General features: G+C 39.5%; 3 non-coding genes across 3 annotated transcripts; all 3 read left to right on the top strand.

Moving 5' to 3' along the window:
* The first annotated feature begins 753 nt into the window (after positions 1-753).
* On the top strand, positions 754-826 carry TRNAN-AUU (transfer RNA asparagine (anticodon AUU)). The gene has a single exon. It is a non-coding gene; the product is annotated as a tRNA-Asn (tRNA).
* Positions 827-1,341: 515 nt separating this feature from the next.
* On the top strand, positions 1,342-1,414 carry TRNAN-AUU (transfer RNA asparagine (anticodon AUU)). Its single transcript has one exon. It is a non-coding gene; the product is annotated as a tRNA-Asn (tRNA).
* Positions 1,415-1,929: 515 nt separating this feature from the next.
* Positions 1,930-2,002, top strand: TRNAN-AUU (transfer RNA asparagine (anticodon AUU)). The gene has a single exon. It is a non-coding gene; the product is annotated as a tRNA-Asn (tRNA).
* Positions 2,003-20,014: the final 18,012 nt, after the last annotated feature.

Here is a 20,014-nt window from a genome sequence, read left to right as displayed (position 1 = left end):
ACGACCATTTAATTCTGGGCTTCCTTGGTGCAATGGTTAGCGCGTTCGGCTGTTAACCGAAAGGTTGTTAGTTCGAGCCCATCCGGGAGCGGTGTTGTGAGGTCTCAGATGTAACGTAAAAATTCAGGGTTTTTCCACAATACCAGGCGAACATTTAATTTTTGGGCTTCCGTGGCGATATGGTTATCGCGTTCGGCTGTTAACCGAAAGGTTGGTGGTTCGAGCCCACCCGGGAGAGATGTTGTGGGGTCTCAGATGTAACGTAAAAAGTCAGTTTTTTTGCACAATACCAGACAATTATTTATTTTCTGAGCTTCCGTGGCTCAATGGTTAGCGCGTTCGGATGTTAACCGAAAAGTTGGTGGTTCGAGCCCACCCGGGAGCGGTGTTGTGGGATATCAAATGTAACGTAAAAAGCCAAAGTTTTTCAACAATACTTGACGACCATTTAATTTTTGGGCTTCCGTGGTGCAATGGTTAGCGCGTTCGGCTGTTAACGGAAAGGTTGTTAGTTCGAGCCCATCCGGGAGCGGTGTTGTGAGGTCTCAGATGTAACGTAAAAAGTCAAAGTTTTTCCACAATACCTGACGTTCAGTTAATTTTTGGGCTTCCGTTGCGCAATGGTTATCGCGTTCGGCTGTTAACCGAAAGGTTGGTGGTTCGAGTCCATCCGGGAGCGGTGTTGTGGGGTCTCAGATGTAGCGTAAAAAGTCATAAGTTTTCCACAATATCTGACAACCATTTAATTTCTGAGCTTCCGTGGCTCAATGGTTAGCGCGTTCGGCTATTAACCGAAAGGTTGGTGGGTCAAGCCCACCCGGGAGCGGTGGTGCGAGATCTCAAATGTAACGTAAAAAGCCAAAGTTTTTCAGCAATACCTGACGACCATTTAATTTTTGGGCTTCCGTGGCGCAATGGTTAGCGCGTTCGGCTGTTAACCGAAAGGTTGGTGGTTCGAGCCCATCCGGGAGCGGTGTTGTGACGTCTCAGATGTGACGTAAAAAGTCAAAGTTTTTCCACAATACCTGACGTCCATTTAATATTTGGGCTTCCGTTGCGCAATGGTTATCGCGTTCAGCTGTTAACCGAAAGGTTGGTGGTTCGAGCCCACCCGGGAGCGGTGTTGTGAGGTCTCAGATGTAACGTAAAAAGTCAGTGTTTTTGCACAATACCTGACGAACGTTTAATTTTTGGGCTTCCGTGGCGCAATGGTTAGCGCGTATAGCTGTTAACCGAAAGGTTGGTGGTTCGAGCCCACCCGGGATAGATGTTGTGGGGTCTCAGATGTAGCGTAAAAAGTCATAAGTTTTCCACAATATCTGACAACCATTTAATTTCTGAGCTTCCGTGGCTCAATGGTTAGCGCGTTCGGCTATTAACCGAAAGGTTGGTGGGTCAAGCCCACCCGGGAGCGGTGGTGCGAGATCTCAAATGTAACGTAAAAAGCCAAAGTTTTTCAGCAATACCTGACGACCATTTAATTTTTGGGCTTCCGTGGCGCAATGGTTAGCGCGTTCGGCTGTTAACCGAAAGGTTGGTGGTTCGAGCCCATCCGGGAGCGGTGTTGTGACGTCTCAGATGTGACGTAAAAAGTCAAAGTTTTTCCACAATACCTGACGTCCATTTAATATTTGGGCTTCCGTTGCGCAATGGTTATCGCGTTCAGCTGTTAACCGAAAGGTTGGTGGTTCGAGCCCACCCGGGAGCGGTGTTGTGAGGTCTCAGATGTAACGTAAAAAGTCAGTGTTTTTGCACAATACCTGACGAACGTTTAATTTTTGGGCTTCCGTGGCGCAATGGTTAGCGCGTATAGCTGTTAACCGAAAGGTTGGTGGTTCGAGCCCACCCGGGATAGATGTTGTGGGGTCTCAGATGTAGCGTAAAAAGTCATAAGTTTTCCACAATATCTGACAACCATTTAATTTCTGAGCTTCCGTGGCTCAATGGTTAGCGCGTTCGGCTATTAACCGAAAGGTTGGTGGGTCAAGCCCACCCGGGAGCGGTGGTGCGAGATCTCAAATATAACGTAAAAAGCCAAAGTTTTTCAGCAATACCTGACGACCATTTAATTTTTGGGCTTCCGTGGCGCAATGGTTAGCGCGTTCGGCTGTTAACCGAAAGGTTGGTGGTTCGAGCCCATCCGGGAGCGGTGTTGTGACGTCTCAGATGTGACGTAAAAAGTCAAAGTTTTTCCACAATACCTGACGTCCATTTAATATTTGGGCTTCCGTTGCGCAATGGTTATCGCATTCAGCTGTTAACCGAAAGTTTGGTGGTTCGAGCCCGCCGGGAGCGGTGTTGTGAGGTCTCAGATGTAACGTAAAAAGTCAGTGTTTTTGCACAATACCTGACGAACGTTTAATTTTTGGGCTTCCGTGGCGCTATGGTTAGCGCGTATAGCTGTTAACCGAAAGGTTGGTGGTTCGAGCCCACCCGGGATAGATGTTGTGGGGTCTCAGATGTAGCGTAAAAAGGCATAAGTTTTCCACAATTCCTGACAAACATTTAATTTCTGAGCTTCCGTGACTCAATGGTTAGCGCGTTCGGCTGTTAACCGAAAAGTTGGTGGTTCGAGCCCACCCGGGAGCGGTGTTGTGAGAAATCAAATGTAACGTAAAAAGCCAAAGTTTTTCAACAATACTTGACGACCATTTAATTTTTGGGCTTCCGTGGTGCAATGGTTAGCGCGTTCGGCTGTTAACCGAAAGGTTGTTAGTTCGAGCCCATCCGGGAGCGGTGTTGTGAGGTCTCAGATGTAACGTAAAAATTCAGGGTTTTTCCACAATACCAGGCGAACATTTAATATTTGGGCTTCCGTTGCGCAATGGTTATCGCGTTCGGCTGTTAACCGAAAGGTTGGTGGTTCGAGCCCACCCGGGAGCGGTGTTGTGGGGTCTCAGACGTAGCGTAAAAAGTCATAAGTTTTCCACAATACCTGACAATTATTTATTTTCTGAGCTTCCGTGGCTCAATGGTTAGCGCGTTCGGATGTTAAACGAAAAGTTGGTGGTTCGAGCCCACCGGGAGCGGTGTTGTGAGATATCAAATGTAACGTAAAAAGCCAAAGTTTTTCAACAATACTTGACGACCATTTAATTTTTGGGCTTCCGTGGTGCAATGGTTAGCGCGTTCGGCTGTTAACGGAAAGGTTGTTAGTTCGAGCCCATCCGGGAGCGGTGTTGTGAGGTCTCAGATGTAACGTAAAAAGTCAAAGTTTTTCCACAATACCTGACGTCCATTTAATTTTTGGGCTTCCGTTGCGCAATGGTTATCGCGTTCGGCTGTTAACCGAAAGCTTGGTGGTTCGAGCCCATCCGGGAGCGGTGTTGTGGGGTCTCAGATGTAGCGTAAAAAGTCATAAGTTTTCCACAATACCTGACAACCATTTAATTTCTGAGCTTCCGTGGCTCAATGGTTAGTGCGTTCGGCTGTTAACCGAAAGGTTGGTGGTTCGAGCCCACCCGGGAGCGGTGTTGTGAGATATCAAATGTAACGTAAAAAGCCAAAGTTTTTCAACAATACTTGACGACCATTTAATTTTCGGGCTTCCGTGGTGCAATGGTTAGCGCGTTCGGCTTTTATCCGAAAGGTTGTTAGTTCGAGACAATCCCGGAGCGGTGGCGTGAGGTTATCAGGTCAAAATATCGAAAATAAAATGTCGAATGCTGAAAAAGCGTGTTGATTTCGTCGAAACAAACAATAGCGAAATGCAATAATAGCGAAAACAACAACAGTGAAATGCAATAATAGCGATAGCAAGGTTAGCGAAGTGCAACAATATCGAGAACATAAACAACGAAATGAAATATTGAAGAGAACAACAATAGCGAATTTCTTACGGTACCTTAAAATATTTTTAACAATGCATACGTACTCTATACTAAAAGATAAAACACCGAATAATCCCCCGTAACAGGAAATGCAAAAAAGAGGGTATACGGACTAAATACCCCCAAGACAAAAGAACCCCGGTCATAATCCCCCATTTTTGAAAACTTACAAAATCCCCGCTTTCTCATGACAAAATCCCCCGGTCATTTTTCCCCCTATCCGAGGAAAGAGTACAAAACCCCCCACGCTCTAGACAAAATCCTCCAGTCATAATCCCCCGACAGTGTTTAATAAAAAGGTCGTAAAAAATACAATATCAAAATTATCTAAAACACTAGCAGAGTCAGCGATCTGGTGGCATAGTGGATAAGGCGTTGAACAGCGGAGTGAAGGATGGTGGGTTCGTTTCGCCGAAGGTAAATAAATATTATTAAAATACAATTTGACTTATTTCAAATTAATTTTGGACTTTCATTCAGTTCTAGGGCAAAAATAGGTGTACGTAAAAGTTATTAGCGTAAATATGGTGAAAATTTGCCAATACGAAACATTTTTTCTTTGAATTGGTTAATTGGTAGTGTCAATGACATGCAATATTTACGTTGGATTAGGTTAGGTTTTGTTCGGTTAGGTTGGGTTATGTTAGGTTCGATTGGATTAGGTTAGGTTGGTTAGGTTCGATTGGATTAGGTTAGGTTGGTTAGGTTAGGTTAGTAATATTTTATAAATAACTTTAATATTTTACGCATTTTCCAAAATATTGTATTTTATTTTCATTGACTTCCCAAAATAATATGCCTTATCCAAAATATTGTTGTTTATCTCCAATGACTTCCCAAAATAATATGCCTTTTCCAAAATATTGTTGTTTATCTTCATTGACTTCCCAAAATAATATGCCTTTTCCAATATATTGTTGTTTATCTTCAATGACTTCCCAAAATAATATGCCTTTTCCAAAATAATGTGGTTTATCTTCATTGACTTCCCAAAATAATATGCTTTTTCCAAAATAATATGCCTTTTCCAAAATATTGTTCTTTATCTTCATTGAGTTCCCAAAATAATATGCCTTTCCAAAATAATATGGTTTATCTTCATTAACTTTCCAAAATAATATGCCTTTTCCAAAATATTGTTGTTTATCTTCATGGACTTCAAAGATAATATGCCTTTTCCAAAATATTCTTGATTATCTTCATTCACTTTCCAAAATGATATGCCTTTTCCAAAATATTGTTCTTTATCTTCATTCACTTCCCAAAATAATATGCTTTTTTCAAAATATTGTTGATTATTTTCATTCACTTCACAAAATATTATGCCTATTCTAAAATATTGTTCTTTATCCTCATTCACTTCCCAAAATAATATGCTTTTTTCAAAATATTGTAGATTATTTTCATTCACTCCCCAAAATATTATGCCTATTCCAAAATATTGTTGTGAATCTTCATTGACTTCCCAAAATAATATGCCTTTTCCAAAATATTGTTGTTTATCTTCATTGACTTCCCAAAATAATATGCTTTTCTCAAAATATTGTTGGTTATCTTCATTCACTTCCCAAAATAATATGCTTTTTCCAAAATATTGTTGATTATTTTCATTCACCTCCCAAAATATTATGCCTTTTCCAAAATATTGTTGTGTATCTTCATTGACTTCCCAAAATAATATGCCTTTTCCAAAATATTGTTGTTTATCTTCAATGACTTCCCATAATAACATGCCTTTTCCAAAATATTGTTGTTTATCTTCAATGACTTCCCATAATAACATGCCTTTTCCAAAAAATTACATTTTATATTTCCTTCCGATATAACATTTCTCCTTTTTGCATAATAATGTTCTTTATTTTATATACTTAATATAATAGAGATTTCCCTCCCTGTCAATCACAGTTTGGTGGGAATTTGTCCTGGGGCTCGGGGGCATTTGAAGTGTGGCCTGGGGGGGGGAATTGTCCGGGGGATTTTGTCGCCTACGAGAGGGGATTATGTCCATTTTTAGCCATATCGTAGTATACGATAGGCTCTTAGTTTGACCCGAGCCGTCGTCGTAGTAGTAGTAGTAGTAGTAGTAGTAGTAGTGGCCGGGGTTGTCGCTTCGTTATCGTCAGATTTTAGCTTAAAAGGAACTTTATATTACCACAACCCACCCATAGGGGTTACTGGGCTCGGTTAGAGATTTAATTTTAATTAAAATTTTTTTGAGATCGCAGCCGGGATTCGAACCCGGGTCCCTCACGCAGAAGACGGACATTCTACCATTGAGCTATAGAGACTCGATAGAAACCCCGAGTTTTTTATTATTTATTCTTATCTCTAAAATGTCGGGGTGGTGTGGGGTGGGGTACCTCTTAATCTGTGGGGTCGGAAACTTTTGAATTTTTATCTGTGGGGTCGGATACTTATGAATTTGTATGTTTGGGGTTTTTATATTTATTTTCTTTTTATGTATGTGCTAATTAAATAGATAACGATTTTCCCGTTTCGTTCTCGTTCGGTAGCTATCGTCATCTATGTTATGTTTGACTGGAACGTTTTGGCGGTTAATTCAAATGTGGGTTTAGATAGAGCTAACATAGTGTTAAAAGAGCGTTATGCGTTTGATCATTTTAGCATTGCTAAAGGTAATTCGAGGGGATAATCACTAAATTGCGTAATCACTATAACTAAACTTTCTCTTTCAAAAGTTTCTGGGCATAAGTCCTTGTTAGAAATTTATAAGATGCGATAAGTGTGCATCGGCATAAGTCTATGTTGTAAACTCATAGAGGGGATTATCACTAAAAACTATCTGTTCTTCGATTCGCCGGAATATTAGAATTACAGCATAAGTAAATTTATACGGTTATAATTTAATCACTGTTTAGAGTAGGGAATCGAGGGGCTATTCACTCTGATTTTATGCACGGTAAATCATTTAAGCATTGTAAAAGATAGCGCTATTCACTCATTAGGGTAAGGTATAGAGGGGTTATCCACTCATTAGGGTAGGGTATAGAGGGGCTATTCACTCGTACGATATGGCTACTATTACGAGCCCTTGGGCCGTCTTGTTTCTCTTATGGTGGGATTTAGCTCTGAAGAAGCTTTCGACGGTCTTTAAGCTATGATTTCAAAAGGTTCTCGAAACAGTCTAGACCATTAATGGCGGGCTGCATTATAGTTTGAGGATTACTCGACCAATGCTTTGATTATGTTATAATAAAGATGCTATCTTCATCGCATGTGCATTCAATTTGGTAGTTTTCGAATCTTTACTACTTTATATTAGGTTTCGTTGTAAAGGTATTTAGCTGTTATTAAGTTCGCTAAAAATGTATTTAGCGTTTAACGATTTCAAGGTAATTGTAATTCGCTAACTTTGCTATCGCTATAAAGATATTTCGCTATTATTGCATTTCGCTGTTTTTGTTTTCGCTATTTTGACCGTCGATATTGTGCCTTCGACATTTTGGATTTCGCTATTTTGACCTACAAGCGTTGTGAGGTCTCAGATGTAACGTAAAAAGTCAGTGTTTTTCCACAATGCCTGACGAACGTGAAATTTTTGGGCTTCCGTTGCGCAATGGTTAGTGCGTTCGGCTGTTAACCGAAAGGTTGGTGGTTCGAGCACACCCGGGAGCGGTGCTGTGAGATTTCAGATGTTACGTAAAAAGTCAAAGTTTTTCCACAATACCTGACGACCATTTAATATCTGAGCTTCCGTGGCTAAAAACATTGAGCTACGTCAAACAGGGGCCGAGTAATTAAGCTAAACGTAAACAAACAACCCCTCGATAGGAAATGCATTAGACTATACTTTGCAGGCCCATAACTCCGTGTCTACTAGAGATACCGAGATGTCCTTAGGATATGTTATAGTCCAATTTGTCCTTCATCTAACCATACTAAAAACTTTGGGCTACGACAAACAGGGGCCGAGTACTTAAGCAAAACGTAAAGAAACAAACCCCCTCCATAGGAAATGAGTTAGACTATACTTTGCAGGCTCGTAACTCTGTTTCTACTGGAGATACGGGGATGTCCTTTGAGTATGTTATAGTACAATTTGTCCCCCATCTAACCATACTAAAAACATTGAGCTACGACAAACAGGGGCCGAGTAATTAAGCTAAACGTAAACAAAAAACCCCTCCATAGGAAATGCATTAGACTATACTTTGCAGGCCCATAACTCTGTGTCTACTAGAGATACGGGGATGTCCTTAGGATATGTTATAGTCCATATTGTTTCCCATCAAACCATACTAAAAACATTGAGCTAGGACAAACAGGGTCCGAGATATTAAGCAAAATGTTCGTCAACTTTGGTATCGTCTCACTTATTTTTATTATGTTACTTATGATTTTTGCACTAAACTTTGGAGGCTCATAACTCTTGTTCTTCAAGAGATACTGGGATCTCCTTTGGATATGTTATAGTACTCTTTGCTCCCCATAAAAGGATACTTTAAACTTGAGGCTACCTCAATATCGTCGTCAACTTATTTTTTGTCTCACTTATTGTTAGAAGGTTACTTTTGATTTTTGAAAATAAATTTTGCAGGCTCGTAACTCTGTTTCTACTGGAGATACGGGGATGTCCTTTGAGTATGTTATAGTCCAATTTGTCCCCCATCTAACCATACTAAAAACATTGAGCTACGATAAACAGTAGTCGAGTAATTAAGCTAATCGTAAAAAAACAAACCCCTCCATAGGAAATACATTAGACTAAATTCTGGAGACTCGTAACTCTGGTTCTACCAGAGATACGGGGATGTAAATAATGTGACCTTGACACAAATGTTCGGATAATTATAAAAAAAACCTTCGCGGTTTCGAACCTGTGGCCTTCCGGGAGTGAGGCGGATGCGATAACCGCTACACTAAAGATATGTTATTATTTTTAATCGAAAGAACAGGGTCAAGTAATCAAGCAATACGTGAACAAACAAACCCCTCCATAGAAAATGCATTAGACTATACTTTGCAGGCTCGTAACTCTGTTTCTACTGGAGATAGGGGATGTCCTTTGAGTATGATATAGTCCGATTTGTCCCCCATCTAACCATACTAAAAACATTGAGCTACGACAAACAGGGGCCGAGTTATTAAGCTAAACGTAAACAAACAACCCGTCCATAGGAAATGCATTAGACTATACTTTGCAGGCCGATAACTCTGTGTCTACTAGAGATACGGGGATGTCCTTAGGATATGTTATAGTCCATATTGTCCCCCATCAAACCATACTAAAAACATTGAGCTACGACAAACAGGGGCCGAGATATTAAGCAAAATGTTCGTCAACTTTGGTATCGTCTCACTTATTTTTATTATGTTACTTATGATATTTGCACTAAACTTTGGAGGCTCATAACTCTTGTTCTACAAGAGATACTGGGATCTCCTTTGGATATGTTATAGTACTCTTTGCTCCCCATACAAGGATACTTTAAACTTGAGGCTACCTGAATATCGTCGTCAACTTATTTTTTGTCTCACTTATTGTTCGAAGGTTACTTTTGATTTTTGAAAATAAACTTTGCAGGCTCGTAACTCTGTTTCTACTGGAGATACGGGGATGTCCTTTGAGTATGTTATAGACCAATTTGTCCCCCATCTAGCCATACTAAGAATTAGGGCTACGACAAACAGTAGTCGAGTAATTAAGCTAATCGTAAACAAACAAACCCTTCCATAGGAAATACATTAGACTAAATTCTGGAGGCTCGTAACTCTGGTTCTACCAGAGATACGGGGATGTAAATAATGTGACCTTGACACAAATGATCGGATAATTATAAAAAAAAATTCGCGGTTTCGAACCTGTGGCCTTCCGGGAGTGAGGCGGATGCGATAACCGCTACACTAAATATATGTTATTATTTTTAATCGAAAGAACAGGTTCAAGTAATTAAGCAATACGTGAACAAACAAACCCCTCCATAGAAAATGCATTAGACTATACTTTGCAGGCTCGTAACTCTATTTCTACTGGAGATACGGGGATGTCCTTTGAGTATGTTATAGTCCAATATGTTCCCCATCTAACCATACTAAAAACATTGAGCTACGACAAACAGTAGTCGAGTAATTAAGCTAATCGTAAACAAACAAACCCCTCCATAGGAAATACATTAGACTAAATTCTGGAGGCTCGTAACTCTGGTTCTACCAGAGATACGGGGATGTAAATAATGTGACCTTGACACAAATGATCGGATAATTATAAAAAAAAAACTTCGCGGTTTCGAACCTGTGGCCTTCCGGGAGTGAGGCGGATGCGATAACCGCTACACTAAAGATATGTTATTATTTTTAATCGAAAGAACAGGGTCAAGTAATTAAGCAATACGTGAACAAACAAACCCCTCCATAGAAAATGCATTAGACTACACTTTGCAGGCTCGTAACTCTATTTCTACTGGAGATACGGGGATGTCCTTTGAGTATGTTATAGTCCAATTTGTTCCTCATCTAACCATACTAAAAACATTGAGCTACGACAAACAGTAGTCGAGTAATTAAGCTAATCGTAAACAAACAAACCCCTCCATAGGAAATACATTAGACTAAATTCTGGAGGCTCGTAACTCTGGTTCTACCAGAGATACGGGGATGTAAATAATGTGACCTTGACACAAATGATCGGATAATTATAAAAAAAATTCGCGGTTTCGAACCTGTGGCCTTCCGGGAGTGAGGCGGATGCGATAACCGCTACACTAAATATATGTTATTATTTTTAATCGAAAGAACAGGTTCAAGTAATTAAGCAATACGTGAACAAACAAACCCCTCCATAGAAAATGCATTAGACTATACTTTGCAGGCTCGTAACTCTATTTCTACTGGAGATACGGGGATGTCCTTTGAGTATGTTATAGTCCAATATGTTCCCCATCTAACCATACTAAAAACATTGAGCTACGACAAACAGTAGTCGAGTAATTAAGCTAATCGTAAACAAACAAACCCCTCCATAGGAAATACATTAGACTATATTCTGGAGGCTCGTAACTCTGGTTCTACCAGAGATACGGGGATGTAAATAATGTGACCTTGACCCAAATGTTCGGATAATTATAAAAAAAAACTTCGCGGTTTTGAACCTGTGGTCTTCCGGGAGTGAGGCGGATGCGATAACCGCTACACTAAAGATATGTTATTACTTTTAATCGAAAGAACAGGGTCATGTAATTAAGCAATACGTGAAAAAACAAACCCCTCCATAGAAAATGCATTAGACTATACTTTGCAGGATCGTAACTCTGTTTCTACTGGAGATACGGGGATGTCCTTTGAGTATGTTATAGTCCAATTTGTCCCCCATCTAACCATACTAAAAACATTGAGCTACGACAAACAGTAGTCGAGTAATTAAGCTAATCGTAAACAAACAAACCCCTCCATAGGAAATGCATTAGACTATACTTTGCAGGCCCATAACTCTGTGTCTACTAGAGATTCGGGGATGTCCTTAGGATATGTTATAGTCCAAATTGTCCCCCATCTAACCATACTAAAAACTTTGGGCTACGACAAACAGGGGCCGAGTACTTAAGCAAAACGTAACGAAACAAACCCCCTCCATAGGAAATGCATTAGACTATACTTTGCAGGCTCGTAACTCTGTTTTTACTGGAGATACGGGGATGTCCTTTGAGTATGTTATAGTCCAATTTGTCCCCCATCTAACCATACTAAAAATATTGAGCTACGACAAACAGGGGCCGAGTAATTAAGCTAAACGTAAACAAACAACCCGTCCATAGGAAATGCATTAGACTATATTTTGCAGGCCCATAACTCTGTGTCTACTAGAGATACGGGGATGTCCTTAGGATATGTTATAGTCCAAATTGTCCCCCATCTAACCATACTAAAAACATTGAGCTACGACAAACAAGGGCCGAGATATTAAGCAAAATGTTCCTCAACTTGGGTATCGTCTCACTTATTTTTATTATGTTACTTATGATTTTTGCACTAAACTTTGGAGGCTCATAACTCTTGTTCTACAAGAGATACTGGTATCTCCTTTGGATATGTTATAGTACTCTTTGCTCCCCATACAAGGATACTTTAAACTTGAGGCTACCTCAATATCGTCGTCAACTTATTTTTTGTCTCACTTATTGTTAGAAGGTTACTTTTGATTTTTGAAAATAAACTTTGCAGGCTCGTAACTCTGGTTCTACCAGAGATACGGGGATGTCCTTTGAGTATGTTATAGACCAATTTGTCCCCCATCTAGCCATACTAAGAATTAGGGCTACGACAAACAGTAGTCGAGTATTTAAGCTAATCGTAAACAAACAAACCCCTCCATAGGAAATACATTAGACTAAATTCTGGAGGCTCGTAACTCTGGTTCTACCAGAGATACGGGGATGTAAATAATGTGACCTTGACACAAATGATCGGATAATTATAAAAAAAACTTCGCGGTTTCGAACCTGTGGCCTTCCGAAAGTGAGGCGGATGCGATAACCGCTACACTAAATATATGTTATTATTTTTAATCGAAAGAACAGGGTCAAGTAATTAAGCAATACGTGAACAAACAAACCCCTCCATAGAAAATGCATTAGACTATACTTTGCAGGCTCGTAACTCTATTTCTACTGGAGATACGGGGATGTCCTTTGAGTATGTTATAGTCCAATTTATCCCCCATCTAGCCATACTAAGAATTAGGGCTACGACAAACAGTAGTCGAGTATTTAAGCTAATCGTAAACAAACAAACCCCTCCATAGGAAATACATTAGACTAAATTCTGGAGGCTCGTAACTCTAGTTCTACCAGAGATACGGGGATGTAAATAATGTGACCTTGACACAAATGTTCGGATAATTATAAAAAAAAACTTCGCGGTTTCGAACCTGTGGCCTTCCGGGAGTGAGGCGGATGCGATAACCGCTACACTAAAGATATGTTATTATTTTTAATCGAAAGAACAGGGTCAAGTAATTAAGCAATACGTGAACAAACAAACCCCTCCATAGAAAATGCATTAGACTATACTTTGCAGGCTCGTAACTCTGTTTCTGCTGGAGATACGGGGATGTCCTTTGAGTATGTTATAGTCCAAATTGTCCCCCATCTAACCATACTAAAAACATTGAGCTACGACAAACAAGGGCCGAGATATTAAGCAAAATGTTCCTCAACTTGGGTATCGTCTCACTTATTTTTATTATGTTACTTATGATTTTTGCACTAAACTTTGGAGGCTCATAACTCTTGTTCTACAAGAGATACTGGTATCTCCTTTGGATATGTTATAGTACTCTTTGCTCCCCATACAAGGATACTTTAAACTTGAGGCTACCTCAATATCGTCGTCAACTTATTTTTTGTCTCACTTATTGTTAGAAGGTTACTTTTGATTTTTGAAAATAAACTTTGCAGGCTCGTAACTCTGGTTCTACCAGAGATACGGGGATGTCCTTTGAGTATGTTATAGACCAATTTGTCCCCCATCTAGCCATACTAAGAATTAGGGCTACGACAAACAGTAGTCGAGTATTTAAGCTAATCGTAAACAAACAAACCCCTCCATAGGAAATACATTAAACTAAATTCTGGAGGCTCGTAACTCTGGTTCTACCAGAGATACGGGGATGTAAATAATGTGACCTTGACACAAATGATCGGATAATTATAAAAAAAACTTCGCGGTTTCGAACCTGTGGCCTTCCGAAAGTGAGGCGGATGCGATAACCGCTACACTAAATATATGTTATTATTTTTAATCGAAAGAACAGGGTCAAGTAATTAAGCAATACGTGAACAAACAAACCCCTCCATAGAAAATGCATTAGACTATACTTTGCAGGCTCGTAACTCTATTTCTACTGGAGATACGGGGATGTCCTTTGAGTATGTTATAGTCCAATTTATCCCCCATCTAGCCATACTAAGAATTAGGGCTACGACAAACAGTAGTCGAGTATTTAAGCTAATCGTAAACAAACAAACCCCTCCATAGGAAATACATTAAACTAAATTCTGGAGGCTCGTAACTCTAGTTCTACCAGAGATACGGGGATGTAAATAATGTGACCTTGACACAAATGTTCGGATAATTATAAAAAAAACTTCGCGGTTTCGAACCTGTGGCCTTCCGGGAGTGAGGCGGATGCGATAACCGCTACACTAAAGATATGTTATTATTTTTAATCGAAAGAACAGGGTCAAGTAATTAAGCAATACGTGAACAAACAAACCCCTCCATAGAAAATGCATTAGACTATACTTTGCAGGCTCGTAACTCTGTTTCTGCTGGAGATACGGGGATGTCCTTTGAGTATGTTATAGTCCAATTTGTCCCCCATCTAACCATACTAAAAACATTGAGTTACGACAAACAGGGGCCGAATAATTAAGCTAAACGTAAGCAAACAACCCGTCCATAGGAAATGCATTAGACTATATTTTGCAGGCCCATAACTCTGTGTCTACTAGAGATACGGGGATGTCCTTAGGATATGATATAGTCCAAATTGTCCCCCATCTAACCATACTAAAAACATTGAGCTACGACAAACAGGGGCCGAGATATTAAGCAAAATGTTCGTCAACTTTGGTATCGTCTCACTTTTTTTTATTATGTTACTTATGATTTTTGCACTAAACTTTGGAGGCTCATAACTCTTGTTCTACAAGAGATACTGGGATCTCCTTTGGATATGTTATAGTACTCTTTGCTCCCCATACAAGGATACTTTAAACTTGAGGCTACCTCAATATCGTCGTCAACTTACTTTTGGTCTCACTTATTGTTAGAAGGTTACTTTTGATTTTTGAAAATATACTTTGCAGGCTCGTAACTCTGTTTCTACTGGAGATACGGGGATGTCCTTAGAGTATGTTATAGACCAATTTGTCCCCCATCTAGCCATACTAAGAATTAGGGCTACGACAAACAGTAGTCGAGTATTTAAGCTAATCGTAAACAAACAAACCCCTCCATAGGAAATACATTAGACTAAATTCTGGAGGCTCGTAACTCTGGTTCTACCAGAGATACGGGGATGTAAATAATGTGACCTTGACACAAATGATCGGATAATTATAAAAAAAACTTCGCGGTTTCGAACCTGTGGCCTTCCGAAAGTGAGGCGGATGCGATAACCGCTACACTAAATATATGTTATTATTTTTAATCGAAAGAACAGGGTCAAGTAATTAAGCAATACGTGAACAAACAAACCCCTCCATAGAAAATGCATTAGACTATACTTTGCAGGCTCGTAACTCTATTTCTACTGGAGATACGGGGATGTCCTTTGAGTATGTTATAGTCCAATTTATCCCCCATCTAGCCATACTAAGAATTAGGGCTACGACAAACAGTAGTCGAGTATTTAAGCTAATCGTAAACAAACAAACCCCTCCATAGGAAATACATTAGACTAAATTCTGGAGGCTCGTAACTCTAGTTCTACCAGAGATACGGGGATGTAAATAATGTGACCTTGACACAAATGTTCGGATAATTATAAAAAAAAACTTCGCGGTTTCGAACCTGTGGCCTTCCGGGAGTGAGGCGGATGCGATAACCGCTACACTAAAGATATGTTATTATTTTTAATCGAAAGAACAGGGTCAAGTAATTAAGCAATACGTGAACAAACAAACCCCTCCATAGAAAATGCATTAGACTATACTTTGCAGGCTCGTAACTCTGTTTCTGCTGGAGATACGGGGATGTCCTTTGAGTATGTTATAGTCCAAATTGTCCCCCATCTAACCATACTAAAAACATTGAGCTACGACAAACAAGGGCCGAGATATTAAGCAAAATGTTCCTCAACTTGGGTATCGTCTCACTTATTTTTATTATGTTACTTATGATTTTTGCACTAAACTTTGGAGGCTCATAACTCTTGTTCTACAAGAGATACTGGTATCTCCTTTGGATATGTTATAGTACTCTTTGCTCCCCATACAAGGATACTTTAAACTTGAGGCTACCTCAATATCGTCGTCAACTTATTTTTTGTCTCACTTATTGTTAGAAGGTTACTTTTGATTTTTGAAAATAAACTTTGCAGGCTCGTAACTCTGGTTCTACCAGAGATACGGGGATGTCCTTTGAGTATGTTATAGACCAATTTGTCCCCCATCTAGCCATACTAAGAATTAGGGCTACGACAAACAGTAGTCGAGTATTTAAGCTAATCGTAAACAAACAAACCCCTCCATAGGAAATACATTAGACTAAATTCTGGAGGCTCGTAACTCTGGTTCTACCAGAGATACGGGGATGTAAATAATGTGACCTTGACACAAATGATCGGATAATTATAAAAAAAACTTCGCGGTTTCGAACCTGTGGCCTTCCGAAAGTGAGGCGGATGCGATAACCGCTACACTAAATATATGTTATTATTTTTAATCGAAAGAACAGGGTCAAGTAATTAAGCAATACGTGAACAAACAAACCCCTCCATAGAAAATGCATTAGACTATACTTTGCAGGCTCGTAACTCTATTTCTACTGGAGATACGGGGATGTCCTTTGAGTATGTTATAGTCCAATTTATCCCCCATCTAGCCATACTAAGAATTAGGGCTACGACAAACAGTAGTCGAGTATTTAAGCTAATCGTAAACAAACAAACCCCTCCATAGGAAATACATTAGACTAAATTCTGGAGGCTCGTAACTCTAGTTCTACCAGAGATACGGGGATGTAAATAATGTGACCTTGACACAAATGTTCGGATAATTATAAAAAAAAACTTCGCGGTTTCGAACCTGTGGCCTTCCGGGAGTGAGGCGGATGCGATAACCGCTACACTAAAGATATGTTATTATTTTTAATCGAAAGAACAGGGTCAAGTAATTAAGCAATACGTGAACAAACAAACCCCTCCATAGAAAATGCATTAGACTATACTTTGCAGGCTCGTAACTCTGTTTCTGCTGGAGATACGGGGATGTCCTTTGAGTATGTTATAGTCCAATTTGTCCCCCATCTAACCATACTAAAAACATTGAGTTACGACAAACAGGGGCCGAATAATTAAGCTAAACGTAAGCAAACAACCCGTCCATAGGAAATGCATTAGACTATATTTTGCAGGCCCATAACTCTGTGTCTACTAGAGATACGGGGATGTCCTTAGGATATGATATAGTCCAAATTGTCCCCCATCTAACCATACTAAAAACATTGAGCTACGACAAACAGGGGCCGAGATATTAAGCAAAATGTTCGTCAACTTTGGTATCGTCTCACTTTTTTTTATTATGTTACTTATGATTTTTGCACTAAACTTTGGAGGCTCATAACTCTTGTTCTACAAGAGATACTGGGATCTCCTTTGGATATGTTATAGTACTCTTTGCTCCCCATACAAGGATACTTTAAACTTGAGGCTACCTCAATATCGTCGTCAACTTACTTTTGGTCTCACTTATTGTTAGAAGGTTACTTTTGATTTTTGAAAATATACTTTGCAGGCTCGTAACTCTGTTTCTACTGGAGATACGGGGATGTCCTTAGAGTATGTTATAGACCAATTTGTCCCCCATCTAGCCATACTAAGAATTAGGGCTACGACAAACAGTAGTCGAGTATTTAAGCTAATCGTAAACAAACAAACCCCTCCATAGGAAATACATTAGACTAAATTCTGGAGGCTCGTAACTCTGGTTCTACCAGAGATACGGGGATGTAAATAATGTGACCTTGACACAAATGATCGGATAATTATAAAAAAAAACTTCGCGGTTTCGAACCTGTGGCCTTCCGGGAGTGAGGCGGATGCGATAACCGCTACACTAAAGATATGTTATTATTTTTAATCGAAAGAACAGGGTCAAGTAATTAAGCAATACGTGAACAAACAAACCCCTCCATAGAAAATGCATTAGACTATACTTTGCAGGCTCGTAACTCTGTTTCTACTGTAGATACGGGGATGTCCTTTGAGTATGTTATAGTCCAATTTGTCCCCCATCTAACCATACTAAAAACATTGAGCTACGACAAACAGTAGTCGAGTAATTAAGCTAATCCTAAATAAACAAACCCCTCCATAGGAAATCCATTAGACTAAATTCTGGAGGCTCGTAACTCTGGTTCTACCAGAGATACGGGTTTGTAAATAATGTGACCTTGACACAAATGTTCGGATAATTATAAAAAAAACTTCGCGGTTTCGAACCTGTGGCCTTCCGGGAGTGAGGCGGATGCGATAACCGCTACACTAAAGATATGTTGTTATTTTTAATCGAAAGAACAGGGTCAAGTAATAAAGCAATACGTGAACAAAAAAACCCCTCCTTAGAAAATGCATTAGACTATACTTTGCAGGCTCGTAACTCTGTTTCTACTGGAGATATGGGGATGTCCTTTGAGTATGTTATAGTCCAATTTGTTCCCCATCTAACCATACTAAAAACATTGAGCTACGACAAACAGGGGCCGAGTAATTAAGCTAAACGTAAACAAACAACCCGTCCATAGGAAATGCATTAGACTATATTTTGCAGGCCCATAACTCTGTGTCTACTAGAGATACGGGGATGTCCTTAGGATATGATATAGTCCAAATTATCCCCCATCTAACCATACTAAAAACATTGAGCTACGACAAACAGGGGCCGAGATATTAAGCAAAATGTTCGTCAACTTTGGTATCGTCTCACTTATTTTTATTATGTTACTTATGATTTTTGCACTAAACTTTGGAGGCTCATAACTCTTGTTCTACAAGAGATACTGGGATCTCCTTTGGATATGTTATAGTACTCTTTGCTCCCCATACAAGGATACTTTAAACTTGAGGCTACCTCAATATCGTCGTCAACTTACTTTTTGTCTCACTTATTGTTAGAAGGTTACTTTTGATTTTTGAAAATATACTTTGCAGGCTCGTAACTCTGTTTCTACTGGAGATACGGGGATGTCCTTCGAGTATGTTATAGACCAATTTGTCCCCCATCTAGCCATACTAAGAATTAGGGCTACGACAAACAGTAGTCGAGTATTTAAGCTAATCGTAAACAAACAAACCCCTCCATAGGATATACATTAGACTAAATTCTGGAGGCTCGTAACTCTGGTTCTACCAGAGATACGGGGATGTAAATAATGTGACCTTGACACAAATGTTCGGATAATTATAAAGGTCTTTGCATGTTCCAAGCAAAAAAAAACTTCGCGGTTTCGAACCTGTGGCCTTCCGAGAGTGAGGCGGATGCAATAACCGCTACACTAAAGATATGTTATTATTTTAATCGAAAGAACAGGGTCAAGTAATTAAGCAATACGTGAACAAACAAACCCCTCCATAGAAAATGCATTAGACTATACTTTGCAGGCTCGTAACTCTGTTTCTACTGGAGATACGGGGATGTCCTTTGAGTATGTTATAGTCCAATTTGTCCCCCATCTAACCATACTAAAAACATTGAGCTACGACAAACAGTAGTCGAGTATTTAAGCTAATCGTAAACAAACAAACCCCTCCATAGGAAATGCATTAGACTATACTTTGCAGGCTCGTAACTCTGTTTCCACTGGAGATACGGGGATGTCCTTTGAGTATGTTATAGTCCAATTTGTCCCCCATCTAACCATACTAAAAACATTGAGCTACGACAAACAGGGGCCGAGTAATTAAGCTAAACGTAAACAAACAACCCGTCCTTAGGAAATGCATTAGACTATACTTTGCAGGCCTATAACTCTGTGTCTACTAGAGATACGGGGATGTCCTTAGGATATGTTATAGTCCAAATTGTCCCCCATTTAACCATACTAAAAACATTGAGCTACGACAAACAATTGCCGAGATATTAAGCAAAATGTTCGTCAACTTTGGTATCGTCTCACTTATTTTTATTATGTTACTTATGATTTTTGCACTAAACTTTGGAGGCTCATAACTCTTGTTCTACAAGAGATACTGGGATCTCCTTTGGATATGTTATAGTACTCTTTGCTCCCCATACAAGGATACTTTAAACTTGAGGCTACCTCAATATCGTCGTCAACTTATTTTTTGTCTCACTTATTGTTAGAAGGTTACTTTTGATTTTTGAAAATAAACTTTGCAGGCTCGTAACTCTGTTTCTACTGGAGATACGGGGATGTCCTTTGAGTATGTTATAGACCAATTTGTCCCCCATCTAGCCATACTAAGAATTAGGGCTACGACAAAC

Source organism: Phalangium opilio, unplaced genomic scaffold (assembly GCF_054372755.1).
Source record: "Phalangium opilio isolate 3A_F unplaced genomic scaffold, DU_Popi_V2 ptg000019l_1, whole genome shotgun sequence".
Classification (NCBI taxonomy): Eukaryota; Metazoa; Arthropoda; class Arachnida; order Opiliones; family Phalangiidae; genus Phalangium; species Phalangium opilio.
Note: the sequence above shows the minus strand (reverse complement) of the source record. Positions and strands in the feature narration are given on the sequence as shown.